Genomic DNA, 14,421 nt, shown 5'->3' on the forward strand with positions numbered 1-14,421 from the left:
AGAGCCTTCAGGTACTCCGGGCGGATCTCGTCCACCCCCGGGGTCCGGCCACCACGGAGTTGTTTAACCGCCGCGGCCACCTCAGCCTCAGTGATGGGCTAGCCCCCCCCAGCACCCTCGGACTCTGTGCCTTCAGTTGTCTTAAAGGCAGTATGCATAGATGTATCTGAGGCAGGGTTGAGGAGGTCCTCAAAGTATTCCTTCCACCTCAGGATGATGTCCCCAGGTGAGGTCAACAGCCCCCCCCCCCCACTATAAATAGTAGGAACCAGGAGCTGCTTCCCCCTCCTGATACTTCGTATGGTTTGCCAGAACCTTTTTGAGGCCGACCGAAAGTCACTTTCCATGGCCTCACCGAACTCCTCCCACGCCCGGGTTTTTGCTTCTGCGACCGCCCGAGCCGCGTTCCGCCTGGCCCGCCGGTACCCATCAGCTGCCTCCGGAGACCCCCGGGCTAATAATTCCCGGTAAGCCTCCTTCTTCAGCTTCACGGCCCCCCTCACCTCTGGTGTCCACCATCGGGTACGGGGGTTACCGCCACGACAGGCACCGACCGCCCTGCAGCCACAGCTCCGTACGGCCGCTTCCACAATGGAGGTCCGGAACAGTGTCCATTCGGACTCAATGTCCCCTACCTCCCCCGGCATGCAGTCGGAATTCTGCCAGAGGCACGAGTTAAAGCTCCAGCGAACAGGAGCCTCTGCTAGACGTTCCCAGCAGATCCTCACTATGCGCTTGGGCCTACCAGGTCTGACCGGCTTCCTCCCCCGCCACCTGAGCCAACTCATCACCAGGTGGTGATCAGTTGACAGCTCTGCCCCTCTCCTTACCCGAGTGTCCATGACAGAGGGCCACAGATCAGTTGATACGATTATAAAATCGATCATCGACCTGTAGCCCCGGGCATGTTCGTACCATGTCCACTTATGGACACCCTTATGCTCGAACATGGTGTTCGTTATGGACAAACCATGCATTGCACAGAAGTCCAATAACAGAACACCACTCGGATTCAGATCAGGGAGGCCGTTCCTCCCAATCACCCCCTTCCAGGTCACACTGTCATTGCCCACGTGAGCGTTGAAGTCCCCCAGCAAAACGATGGAATCCCCCCGCGGCACACCAAATAGCATACCGCTAAGGGAATCCAAGAAGGCCGGGTACTCCGAACTGACATTCGGCGCATAAGCGCAGATGACAGTTAGAGACCTATCCCCGACCCGAAGGCGCAGGGAAACAGCCCTCTCGTTCACCGGGGTAAACTCCGATGTTAATGCACCGAGCTGTGGGGCCACTAATAGCCCCACCCCAGCCCGGCGTCGCTCACCCGCCGCAACTCCAGAGTAAAAGAGCGTCCAGCCCCTTTCCAGGAGATTGGTTCCAGAACCCAAGCTATGCGTTGAGGTGAGCCCGACTATATCTAGTCGATACCTCTCAACCTCACGCACAAGCTCCTTCCCCACCAGAGAGGTGATATTCCATGTCCCGAAAGCCAGTTTTGTCAGCTGGGGATCGGACCGCCAGGGCCTCCCTTGGCCGCTACCCGATCCACAATGCACCGAACCCCTGACATTCCCCTTGCGGGTGGTGGGCCCACCTGGGGACAGTCCCACGTGCCTCTTTCGGGCTGTGCCCGGCCGGGGCCCACGGGCTAAGGCCCGGCCACCAGGCGCTCGCCAACGGGCCCCTCCCCCAGGCCGGGCTCCAGGGTGGGGCCCTGGTGACCCTAGTCCGGGCGAGGGAAACGGGACTTTGTTTTTATACTTTTTCATGGGGTTCTTTTGGATTGCTCTTTGTCTGGCCCCTCCCCTGGGACCTTTTTGCCTTGGGAGACCCTACCAGGGGCTATTGCCCCCGACAACCTAGCCCCCAGGTTCACGGAGGCACGCAAACCCCTCCACCACGATAAGGTGGCAATCCAAGGTGGCAATAAGGTGGCGTCCACGTCCATTGTGCGCAACATAATCAAGAAATTCACAACACATGGCACTGTAGCTAATCTCACTGGACGTGGACGGAAAAGAAAAATTCATAAAAGACTGCAACAAAGGATAGTTTGAATGGTGGATAAACAGCCCCAATTGATTTCTAAAAAAATTCAAGCTGTTCTGCAAACAGTGTCAGCTTGAACATCTGAACGAAATGAAACGCTATGGTAGGAGACCCAGGAGGACCCCACTGCTGACACAGAAGCATAAAAAAAGCCAGACTGGAGTTTGCCAAAATGTACTTGAGGAAGCTAAAATCCTTCTGGGATTGTGGACAGATGAGACCAAAGTAGAGCTTTTTGGTAAAGCTCATCATTCTACTTTTTACAGAAAACGGAATGAGCCTACAAAGAAAAGAACACAGTACCTACAGTCAAACATGGTGGAGGTTCTAAGATGTTTTGGGGATGTTTTGCTGCCTCTGGCACTGGATGCCTTGACTGTGTGCAAGGCATCATGAAATCTGAAGACTACCAAAAGATTTTGGGGCACAATGTAGGGCCCAGTGTCAGAAACCTGGGTCTGTGTCAGAGGTCATGGGTGTTCCAGCAGTACAATGACCCGAAACATACCTCTAAAAGCACCTAGAAGTGGTTGAAGACAAAGCACTGGAGAGTTCTGAAGTGGTTAGCAATGAGTCTGGATCTAAATTCGATTTAACACTTATGGAGAGATCTCAAAATTACTGTTGGGAGAAGACACCCTTCAAATCTGAGAGACCTTGAGTAGTTTGCAAAAGACGAGTGGTAAAAAATTCCAGTTGAGAGGTGTAACAAGCTTGTTGATGGTTATAGGAAGCGATTGATTTCAGTTATTTTTTCCAAAGGGGTGTGCAACCAAAAATTAAGTTGAGGGTGCCAATAATTTTGTCCAGCCCAGTTTTTGAATTTTGTGTGAAATTATGTCAAATTTGGCCTTTTTTCCTGTTTTTTTGTGTTGTTCCAATGCACATAAAGGAAATAAACATGTGTATACCAAAACATTTGTCATTGTAACAATTTTCTGGGAGAAATGGTGCATTTTCTGGAAAACATCCAGGGGTGCAAATAATTTCGGCCATGACCGTATGTGTGTGTATATGTGTGTATATATATATATATATGTAGGCATGGCAGACATCACCATCCACAGATTGTTTTCAATTTTATTTATAGTCTTAATGGACCTGATAGCCCCCAGATGCCCTGAACAGGATATAATACAACTGAAGTTTGAAAAATCATTACTAGGTCACGTCTCCTAGTATTTTACATCAGATCTTCAGCAACTTTGCATTTATAACTGTACAAAGCATATAGAATGTATAGACAAAGGGAATGGTCAAGCAGAAAACAAATTTCAATGAGAAAAGAGAACAGGTGAATGCTTCTCCATCTATCTTCCAGAGTTCTTACCTTTACAGGGGGTGGGGGTGGGAGATTAAAACCCTGGATGGGATGCCAGTTCACCACTGGGCATGAGCACACTGATGCCCATTCATCTAATGTATGCTTTGGGACTGTGGGAGGAACCCAGGGCAGCTGGAGGAAACACAGGCCAACTTTCAAACTGCACACACACAGAGGACTGTGATCTAAACTCAAAGTGTGGAATCATAAGCTACTCAGCCACTGTGTCACCCTTACAAGCATGTTTATGACACGTGAAAGTGAGAAAGAACTAGACTGAGCCTCAAAACTGCCCTCTACACGCAAATACAAAAGTCAAGACTCAACATATATTCACAAACATTATCATCTCACCCTAATGCACCACATGTTAACTTATCGTGAACATCTGTAATTACTGAGTGGAGGAATTATTATGCACAGCTTACTACTAACATTTCCATTATCAACCAGTGAAATTGTAAGTGATGAACCTGAGCGATGAAGATATTTAACTCTTTGAGTTTGGTTATGTGAAATCATACAAAAAACAAGAATGTACACTGTACAAATGACCTTATAAACACAATGAGACATCCTTAATCCCTGAAAGCGCTGATATCGGATCACTTCCAGATGGAACCTGCACAGAACCTGCACACTTTACAGCATGTGGGTCTCATCTATCAGAAAACGTTTTCTTCTGATCAATAGCCCACCCAGCACCCAGATCTGATCTGCCACCTCTGTGTGATTGAGGGAAATTGTGGGCTCGTGCTTTGAGTCTTTCCTCTTTCCAATGAACTTTCATGTACTTGGCTCCCAAACCTCCTCACATCAATCAACGCACAGCCAATGGTGTTTTCATCACTGGGGTCTCTGCCTGATGATAGTGACCACTGGACACATCAGCAGCACATTAGCTTACCTCTCTGTGGCAGTTAGTAAGGCAGAATAATCTGTTGCAGGAATTCAACCAACCACCAATTCTCCAAGATTAATCCCCATTCAGAAGGTAACTGAGCTTTGACTTATTAATATGTTTTTCATTATTTGATTCTTTCCTAGAGTCTCCAAATGCTATGCCATGGAATATATAAACAGTAAAATGAATAAAGTCTGCCACTATACTTTAAATATCGATCATTTACAAAACCTACTGAAGACAGTAAAACAAAAATCTCTATAGACATTTATAGCCATAAAAATTATTACTGTAATAGCATAATTCCTTTATTGCAATCTATAGAAAATTTGGATTATGAGGTTACAAATGTAATTGGTTTATAGAAAATTGCTGAAAAATACTGCCAAGATGAACCAAAATTACTTGACCTTGCAACCGCAATACAATAGTTAGCACACAGACGTGAGTATAATACACTGTTTTCCTATTTCCACCTAGAAGCAATAGCACATATCAACAGGGTCATGGCAAGACAATCTGACTACAGCCAAAAAGCCTGGTGAGCAGCCTAGAGGAGTCTGTTTTAGAATCACGGAGATTAATCCATTTTTAACCGAGCGTTGAGTGGGTGGACGGCATCCCTGCTGGCTGGGGTGGGGGGGGGGCAGTTACGTTATACCACAACAACTGCTGCATATCCTCAGGCAGTGTCAGGCACGGGCAGCTGAAAGCTAAGGAATGCAGAGACCCTCTGCCTGGCCAGCCCCTTTAGCCTTGTCTGCCTGTTGTGGATCCAACACCTGGTGAGAAATGAAGGATTCAATGAAATGTAGCCCGTTAATACTGCCCCCTCTGCCAAAATGTTCAGCTTCTGCCTCACACCCCATAGCTCAGCTGTCACCTAAACCATACCTCCACCTGACCAATCGACATGCATCTCACAGTGCCGCAGGTCAGGATAAGGGTCTTGCTGAGATCACGACCACACAGAATTACACACACATGAAAATCACAGTGTCAGACACTACAGAGAAGACCGAGGTCTTGTTGTGGAGTTGAAATCCAAGACCCGCCCCCCCCCCCCCCCAAAAAAAAAAAAAAAAAAGGAATACGGCACCCGTCAGACATACACCATGCTGGTATTTTTCCTCACCATGTAAATTAAGCGACCTTACCTTCCCGAATGCTGAGCATCCAGCCAAAAACCTACCACAAATATCTGATAGAAGCCCAGTTCAGTGAGGACATGGAGCTGAATGGAAAGTGAGAGCAACTCTCAGTTTGAATAGTCTAGCTGCTCTCCGACATGCACCATCGCCCTGAAAAAGCCTTGCACCCAGGGTGTCTGAATGGCTGAATCCCTGCCCCCTGCGCTGGCTTTGCTGGCCATCGGCACCATAAATCAGCGCACACAAAGGGATACCTCCTCATTCTTCTCACCTCCTCTCCCTCGCTCTGTTTCCTGTTCCTGGATGTGATAGCTCCTTCGTCTTCCTGCCGGATTCCCGTTTTGCTCGTGTGCCAGCCTGTGTGTTAGTATTATTGATGCTCCTCTACTCATTCTCTCTCTCTCTCTCTCCCTCTCTCGCTTTCCCTCCCCCCTTCTTTCTCATGCTCTGGCTCCCTCCCCCATCTCACTCCCATCTCAGTGCTTCTGATTGGGACTGGGCAGTTTAGCTCACAGACAGAGCATCGCACAGACGATAATGTGATGCACACAAGCTGATGAATGAATGTTGGTCCAGCCAGCAGCTTCAAGCCGTAGAGTGCCAGTCACACGTGCAGACAGGCAGATGGGCAGGCAGGCAGATGGACAGGCAGGCAGACGGATAGGCAGGCAGGCAGATGGACAGGCAGGCAGACAAACAGGCAGACGGATAAGCAGACAGATAGACAGATGGATAGGCAAGCAGGCAAGGAGGCAAGTGGACAGGCAGGCAGATATGCAGGTAGGCATCCCTGCATGGCCTTTACTCCACATAAGTAACCTGCAAAAATTAAGATTTGTGCTGCTTTCGTTTTAAAGATAATAGCTATTATTACAATTACGTAACCTAGCCCCCCTACAAAGGTGTTCGGACGTGAAACCGGGCTCGTTCGTTAGTGCTGCGTTTGTGCTCTTTTGTGCTGCAAAAATCGTAGTTCTCTTTTATAGTTTTTGAGATATTATTATTTACACAGATCACCAAAAGTTCAGCCAGCCCCCCTACAAAGGCGTTCATACGTGAAACCGGGCTCGTTCGTTAGTACAGCGTTTGTGCCACAAAAATCGTAGTTGAATCAGTTTAACAATTTTTGAGATATTACTGATTATTTACACAGGTCACCAAAAGTTTACCCAGCTCCACTAAAATAACGTTTGGACGTACCCAGTCAGCACAAGTACGTCTGCGCTACGTCCTTGAAACGTTTTTTGAAAGGTCGGTATCTAGTAGCATTTCAGGCGTTTGCATATTGGCCCTACGTAGCGGCATTGAAACAGCTCCGTCCAGGCGATGTAATCGCGACGTTTTCCGCCTATGAATGCCAATAATTATTTTTACATTTGCTTGTTGTTGAACACGTATTGATATTAATATATTTTATGTATAATATATAAAATATAAAGGTGTTTGTTAAAAGTTTTTATTTTAAAAAACTAACAAAATATAAAATGCACACGTTACAAAAATTAAAAATACAGAAAAATAAAAATACTGAAAGAAAACTATCGGACAGGCCTGGTCAGCCTGTCACAAGCCACTCTTTGATGGTTGTTTCAGCTTCAGCCTCATTTGGACTAGACACCAGTGGGTTTCGTAATGCAGACTCTAAAAAACAGAATAGACACAATTCACTTACATTAGACCTTATAAAATGGTAAATGTGAAATCATGAACAGGTGAGTTTATTGTTATTCCTTTACATTGTGATTGTTCACTTTTTATCTGCAGTCTGAAAAAAAGCTACTTTGGGCATTGAAACCAATGATAACTATGGGAAAGAATTATGTAACGTGTATGGGGCGGCGGCGCGTGAACAACGCGAGGCTCAGTGTCTCTCCAGAATCTGCTATTTAGCGGTTTTTTTAATCTACTTTTGACGGGATTATTTATCCAGAATTGCTGTGCATTGCTGACTTACAGCAGACAAGAACTTCTGGACATTTGGACTCATAATGCCAACAGTTTTATCGCCGATCTCCGACTCACCCCAGAGATCTCCAGAAAACCGGAGGCTGCCCACTCTCCCCGGCTGGGCGGAAGTGCACGCAGGCGGCGCCGAGATCGTAGACAAAGGCAAGGTAGGCACGGAGGGCTACGAGCTAGACTGAAGATAACACCACACCGGCTGCCATTACCCAGCATTTTCGTCGCCAATGTCCGTTCTCTGGCAAACAAAATGGATGAGATACGGCTCTCCATCACCAACAACAGAAGGATTATGGACTCAAATGTCATGGTTTTTACGGAAACATGGTTGAACAACAGCTGCCCGGACAATGCTATTGAATTAGCAGGACGCCACACACACCGAGCCGACAGGCTAGCAGACGACTCCGGCAAGACCAGAGGTGGAGGTTTGTGCATTTATATTAACAATGCTTGGTGCATGAACTCCACTACTACTGAGAGTCACTGCTCACCTAATGCACAGTTTTTAATGGTTAAATGCAGACCTTATTATCTCCCCAGAGAACTCACTTCTATTATACTCACTGCAGTGTATATCCCCCCTGATGCAAATACTAGGTTGGCCATGAAAGAACTTTATGTAGTCATTAACAAATACCAGACTAAACACCCTGAGGCTGCCTTTATTGTTGCTGGTGACTTCAACCACACCAACTTAAAGACAGTTCTCCCCAGATTCCACCAACATGTCTCCTGCCACACTAGAGGGGACAAGACTTTAGATCATGTTTATTCCAACCTGGCTTGAGCCTACAAAGCTACACCCCTCCCCCACATTGGACAATCAGACCATCTCTCCTTGTTCCTTACACCTCGGTACTCACCACTGATCCAATGTGTGAAACCTGCTGTGAGGACAATTAAAGTGTGGCCAGAGGGGACAGACGCAGTGCTCCAGGACAGATTCAAAAACACAGACTGGAATACGTTCATCCACATAGACTTGGACCAGTATGCTTCATCTGTACTGGATTACATCTCCAAAACTACAGACAGTGTCACCACCCAGAAACGGATCACCATGTACCCCAACTAGAAGCCTTGGATGAACCGGGATGTTCGTCTCCTCCTGAAAGCCCGCAACACCGCCTTCAGGTCAGGAGATGCACAGGCCTACAATACAGCCAGGGCTAAGCTAAAGGGGAGCATTAAAAGAGCCAAACACCATTACAAAAAGAAGGTAGAAGAACACTTCTCCAACTCCAACCCCCGACGCATGTGGCAAGGACTTCAGACCATTACAAACTACAGGACTACCAAACCCTCCCCTGCATCCTCTGATGTCTCCTTCCTCAACAAGCTCAACAACTTTTGTGCTCGTTTTGAGCGAGGGAATCTAACTACTGCGACTAAAGCAGACGTGACTCCGGACCAGCAACCACTGACTCTCTCCCCCACCGATGTAGGAGCGGTGCTGAGCAGGATTAATGTCCACAAGGCTGCAGGTCCTGATGGCATCCCCGGGCGTGTTCTTAGAGCGTGTTCTGGGGAGCTTGCGGGAGTGTTGAAAGACATATTCAATCTGTCCTTGGCCCACGCTGTGGTACCAGCCTGCTTCAAATCCACCTCCATCATCCCGATACCCAAAAACTCCAAACCATCGAGCCTCAACGACTACCGCCCAGTAGCCCTCACCCCCATTATCACAAAGTGCTTAGAGCGGCTGGTCCTAGCACACTTCAAATCCAGTCTCCCCCCCACTCTGGACCCCCACCAATTCGCATATCGTCAGAACAGGAGCACAGAGGATGCAGTCTCTAGCGCACTGCACTCTGTCCTCTCACACCTGGACAATAAAAACACCTATGCCAGAATGCTATTTATAGACTTTAGTTCAGCGTTCAATACAATCCTCCCCTCACAACTCATTAGGAAACTGACAGACCTAGACATCAGTTCCCTCATGTGTAAATGGTTACTGGACTTCCTGACCAACCGGCCCCAACACTGCTCATCTACCATCACAATGAACACCGGTGTACCACAAGGCTGTGTGATGAGCCCTTTCCTGTACTCCCTCTTCACCCACGACTGCAGACCTGCCGATGGTTCCAACACCATCATTAAGTTTGCAGATGACACCACGGTGATTGGCCTCATCAATGATAACGATGAGGCCGCCTACATGGAGGAGGTGGGTCGTCTGGCTGAGTGGTGCAACACCAATAACCTGTTGCTTAACACGGAGAAGACCAAGGAACTCATCGTGGACTACAGGAGGAATGCTGACCCACATCCACCCATCTACATTAAAGGGACGGCTGTGGAGCGTGTGAGCAGCTTCAAGTTCCTGGGTGTCCACATCTCCGAGAATCTCACTTGGACGATCAACTGCTCCAAGCTGATCAAGAAGGCTCACCAGCGCCTCTTCTTCTTGAGGACTCTAAGGAAGAACCACCTGTCCTCAGATATCCTGGTGAACTTCTACCGCTGCACCATCGAGAGCATCCTGACCAACTGTATAACAGTCTGGTATGGGAACTGCTCTGCCTACGGAAGGCGTTGCAGAGGGTCGTGAAAACCGCCCAGTGCATCGCCGGAGCACCACTTCCTGCCATAAACGACATCTACAGGAAGCGGTGTCTGAATAGGGCTGGGAAAATCATCAAAGACCCCAGTCATCCAGCACATGGACTTTTCACTCTCCTGCCCTCTGGGAGGCGCTACAGGAGCCTCCGGACTAAGACCACCCGGTTCCGGAACAGCTTCTTCCCTACAGCTGTCAGACTCTTGAATTCTGCCTCCTGACCTAACTGCACTACTGTAAATGCTGTATAAACAATCATTTTTGTACAATACGGAAATTATAATAATACAACTGTTTATAACTTGTATTATACTCATAGTATATTCACACATACCTTTTTACCGTGTACATTGTAACATACCCATAATAGACTAATATTTTTTGTACTCTAATATCTATAATAGACCCATTTTGTAATATATCTATATTATTCCTAATATATATTTTTGTAAATATTATGGCTAAAAGCACTTTCTGGATGGATGCAAACTGCATTTTGTTGCCAGGTACTTGTGACATGTGCAATGACAATAAAGTTGAATTCTATTCTATTCTATTCTATTCTATTCTAAATCCATATTTAGTTTAAACCTTTAGGATAAAAACTTTATCCTGAAAGGTCAAATTTTACTTTTGCTTAAACATTGGTTTTACTTACGGATAATCACATCTATGATGTTTGTATTCCTCATCGGTATTTTGTCCCCTTTGCCACACCAGTTTAAATGAACTACCAACTGGGGAGCAAACACCTTTCCACAGACCCTCCAAACTGTTTTTTTTAGTGTTTGCGCAGCCAGTGACAGTTTGGAAACCTGGAGGTGACAACAGATGTTTGGTCATACAAATTTATTACATACTTTTGGGTAGTGTGTGTATCTATGTGTGTATATATATATATAAAATATTATATAAGTATACGTTATATTTCTTACTATCCATGCATTAGCTATGTGTAAGGTAGTTTTCTAAAACCATAATCATACCAGTTTGTTCTTAAAGTCAACATTTCCCAACTGCATTTCAATGTTCTTCAGCTCCTCAATGTCTTGCAGTGGAAGTCCACCATCCTCTGCAGACTGAAAAAATAATAGATTCTTATAGAAAGACCTGTAAAAAGTATTTTTAGATTTTAAAAATCTCTGTAATTGAGTAAATAGTAATTCACTTAGAAATTGGTATGAAATATAAACTTAAATACACCTTGAAACTTTATTATTTAGACAAAGAAAAAAAAAACATTTCCAAAATCAATCTAAAATAATTTAATTCAAAGAGATCATAAAGCAATTTTGTACAATGCACTTGCCATTGTTAATGGTATGTCTGCAGGACTGTTACCCCAAAAGGGAGGTCTTTGGGTAATAATCTCTGTCAGGTGTTGGACCTGGCAATGCAACTCCACCAACATTTGCAGAAGGAACCTCTCTGTTGCTGTAAGGTCAACAATAGAGAACACAGCATTAAATATTTAGACATACATCGAGACAGATGTAGGTATAGATCTGTTTTCAAGTTACATGTGCATTGACTTGATATAAGTTGCCCTGTGGGTAGCAGAATTCTCGAAGGAACATCTGTGCAAATAAGACAGTAAAAAATTACTCTAAAAGTAAGTGATCACAATTATTATTTTGTATTATATTGAAAATTGAAAAGCACAATTGTGATAATTTTCAGTATGCACATGTATTTTGAGAGTGATCTTATGCCATAGTAATACAACTTAAATTAATAGTAACATATAGGGGTGGTAATCACAGCGTTCCTCGTGATACGATACAATATCGATTCTTCAAGCCAACAGTTCGATTTTTTTTGATACCTCAGAAATTCCCATGATACGATTCGATTCAGTTCGATACTGGGGATAGTAGTCGAAATTATGAAATTTCACACAATCCTTTACATTTCAATGAATAAAAAAAGGCAAATATAATTAGCATTTTATCATATTTTATTGGGAACTGTAAACAAAATCTAGTGTAGTCAAGTATGTCCCATAATTAATCAAGCAAAATAAAAGTGCAATAAGGTAAAAAATAATAACTTTGGATGAATGTAGATTAACATGGTGACTCATTTTTTTAATCAAGTCTTCTCCAGACAAATACAAAAGTGTAACCAAAAGTATGTCCATAACTGTTACGACCTGCTCGTATGACCCTCTCGTGTGCTACGCCCCTCATTAAGTTCTCCCAATCCCGATTGTTCCCAGCCGTTTCTTATTGTTTCGTCTAGTCCTGTGTATTTAAGTCCACGTCAGAGTCTGTCGCCCAGATCTGTCTGTCACGCCCCGCTCCGTCCGCTCCTAGTGTGTGCCACGCCCCCTCATTATCCACGTGTGCTTCCCCGATTGTGCCCAGCTGTTTCCTGTTTCTTTTGCTTTTGTCCTGTGTATATGAGTTCGCGTCTCCCCATGTATGCCAGATCCGTCATTGTATTGTCCGTCGATGTCCGTCCGTGGTGTATTAAACCCAGTTTACCTGACTTCCTGGCTCCGATCGCCTGCTTCCCTGCTCGCCTCCTTTGCCTGAACGTGACACTGTCATTGAAGTTTTCCCCGTGTTGTGTGCTGTGCTTGCAATAACCCCCCCCCCCCCCCTGTTTGTTGGATTTCTATCTGCTTGACCCTGATTCCTCGTTCCCTGCTCGCTCGCCCTACGCTAGGGTACAACAACAACAAGTAAAATAAAGCGCGATAAAGTCAAATAAAACACATTGCATGGACAGACATGTAGAATGAGGAAGATCAACATGACTGACAAGTATGTCAATATTCTTCTTTGAGAGGTTTTTTTTAAAGAAAAATTAAATGGTCAACGTGTTCAGGAGATTGTGTGCTCTGAGTATAGCGTCCTATGTCACCTGCCGTACTAAACACACGCTCTGAAGGTACGCTAGCTTGCGAGCTACTTATAAAATGACCAAGTCAAAATGATCTACCTACTATAAAAATGCAAAACATATATTCATGTATGAAAATATTGAGTATTATTTAATATTTATTATTATTACTACTATTATTATTATTAATTTCCCTTTGAGATGAATAAAGTATTTTTGAATTGAACTGGGATTTTAGTTCCTTCACCTTTCTATTTCTCAGCTCGCTTTTCGGAGGGAAGTTAATGCTGTGGTTTTTATGAACAGTCCGAAAATGCTGCTCCACATTTTCCTTCTTTGGAATAGCAATGGTAGACTGACAGATGAGGCAAATGCACTTCGAATATGAAGAAGAAAAAAAAAATCCTCCCATTCTGTATGGAAGTGGTAGGTTTTTGCCTTCTTACTTGGTCCAGCTCCCCCATTCATTTTTATACCCTTTCTTAAGTTTAGTAGAAATAAACTGGAGGCTAACTAGGCGACTCGGTAGCTTGCAGCAGCTGGCGCGGTTGAAGGCGTCATCCATCCTCTATTTTTTATGCCATAAGACAGAGGTGGCCAATCTTATCCGCAAAGGGCCGGTCTGTATGCAGGTTTTTGGGATAACCTGTAGGTCAGCTGTTCAAACCCAGGTGTGAGGACTCTTCAGCCAATCAGTCCTCTAATTAGTAATCTAATTAGGGAGTTGCAGTGAAAACTCGCATACACACTGGCCCTTTGCGGATAAGATTGGCCACCCCTGCCATAAGATCTACCCAAACTACCTTTGCAATCGACCAGTAGATCGCGATCGACGTATTGGGCGTAGACCATATATACGTCGGAGTTGATCATGAAAACAATACTGGAACAGGCGAGAAAATAAAAACGCATGTATCAATATTTATGTGGTCACATCCATGCATCGGATAGTTTGCCGTTGAATGGATATATCGATAAAAATCGATGTATTGTTACACCCCTAGTAACATACAAAACACATCACACAAAAGGTCGAGCATGGTAACGTTAGCATAGCCATAGATGTTAAAATGGTTAAAGTGCGACAAAAAGTGTGAAACAATAAATAATCAAAACACGATTGTTGACATATTAATATGTATCATCAAAAACAAAAAGAAAGTCATTTAGATCATTCTGAAACTATTTAAGAAAGAAATGATTTTCAACCTACCTTTCCAGCCAAGTGTAGGCGACGGAACATACTTTTCTTTTTTACTTTCTACATATCTTTTAAAACCACGTTTCTCAACTACTGATGGGCCGCGAATTTAAAATCGAGACTGGCCATTGGTCCGTATATAGCTGCCAGCGCCACTTTTAAATCTAACCATGATGCATTGCGTCAAGACCAGAATGCATTGCTTTAAGCCAGCGCTGTAAGCCCAAGGCCCAGTGTGTGTATTGTGGATTAACACTTTCAAACGAGGCTCTAAAACCATCAAAACTCAAGCGGCATATCGAAACAAAGCACCCAAAACTTATCGGAAAACCATTGGAGTATTTTCAGTGAAAACATGATGGACTACAACTCCAGAAGCAGACAGTTGTCTCCCAAACAACACACACTTAT

The 14,421-nt window shown here is 44.8% G+C and overlaps 1 protein-coding gene across 3 annotated transcripts in view; it reads right to left on the reverse strand.

Annotated features, from left to right (window-relative positions):
• Positions 1-5,841, reverse strand: part of LOC111834428 (MAGUK p55 subfamily member 3-like) — a 40,105-nt gene extending 34,264 nt beyond the window's left edge. Inside the window, exon 1 of one of the 3 annotated variants that reach the window (XM_072712732.1) lies at positions 5,703-5,841. The gene's annotated coding sequence lies outside the window, so the exon portion shown is untranslated. Of the gene's footprint in view, positions 1-5,437; positions 5,658-5,685 lie in introns of those variants that run through there. The other 2 variants (XM_072712733.1, XM_072712734.1) reach the window with 2 other exon arrangements.
• Between the last annotated feature and the right edge of the window lie 8,580 nt (positions 5,842-14,421).

This window comes from Paramormyrops kingsleyae, chromosome 5, assembly GCF_048594095.1.
Source record: "Paramormyrops kingsleyae isolate MSU_618 chromosome 5, PKINGS_0.4, whole genome shotgun sequence".
NCBI classification, from domain to species: domain Eukaryota; kingdom Metazoa; phylum Chordata; class Actinopteri; order Osteoglossiformes; family Mormyridae; genus Paramormyrops; species Paramormyrops kingsleyae.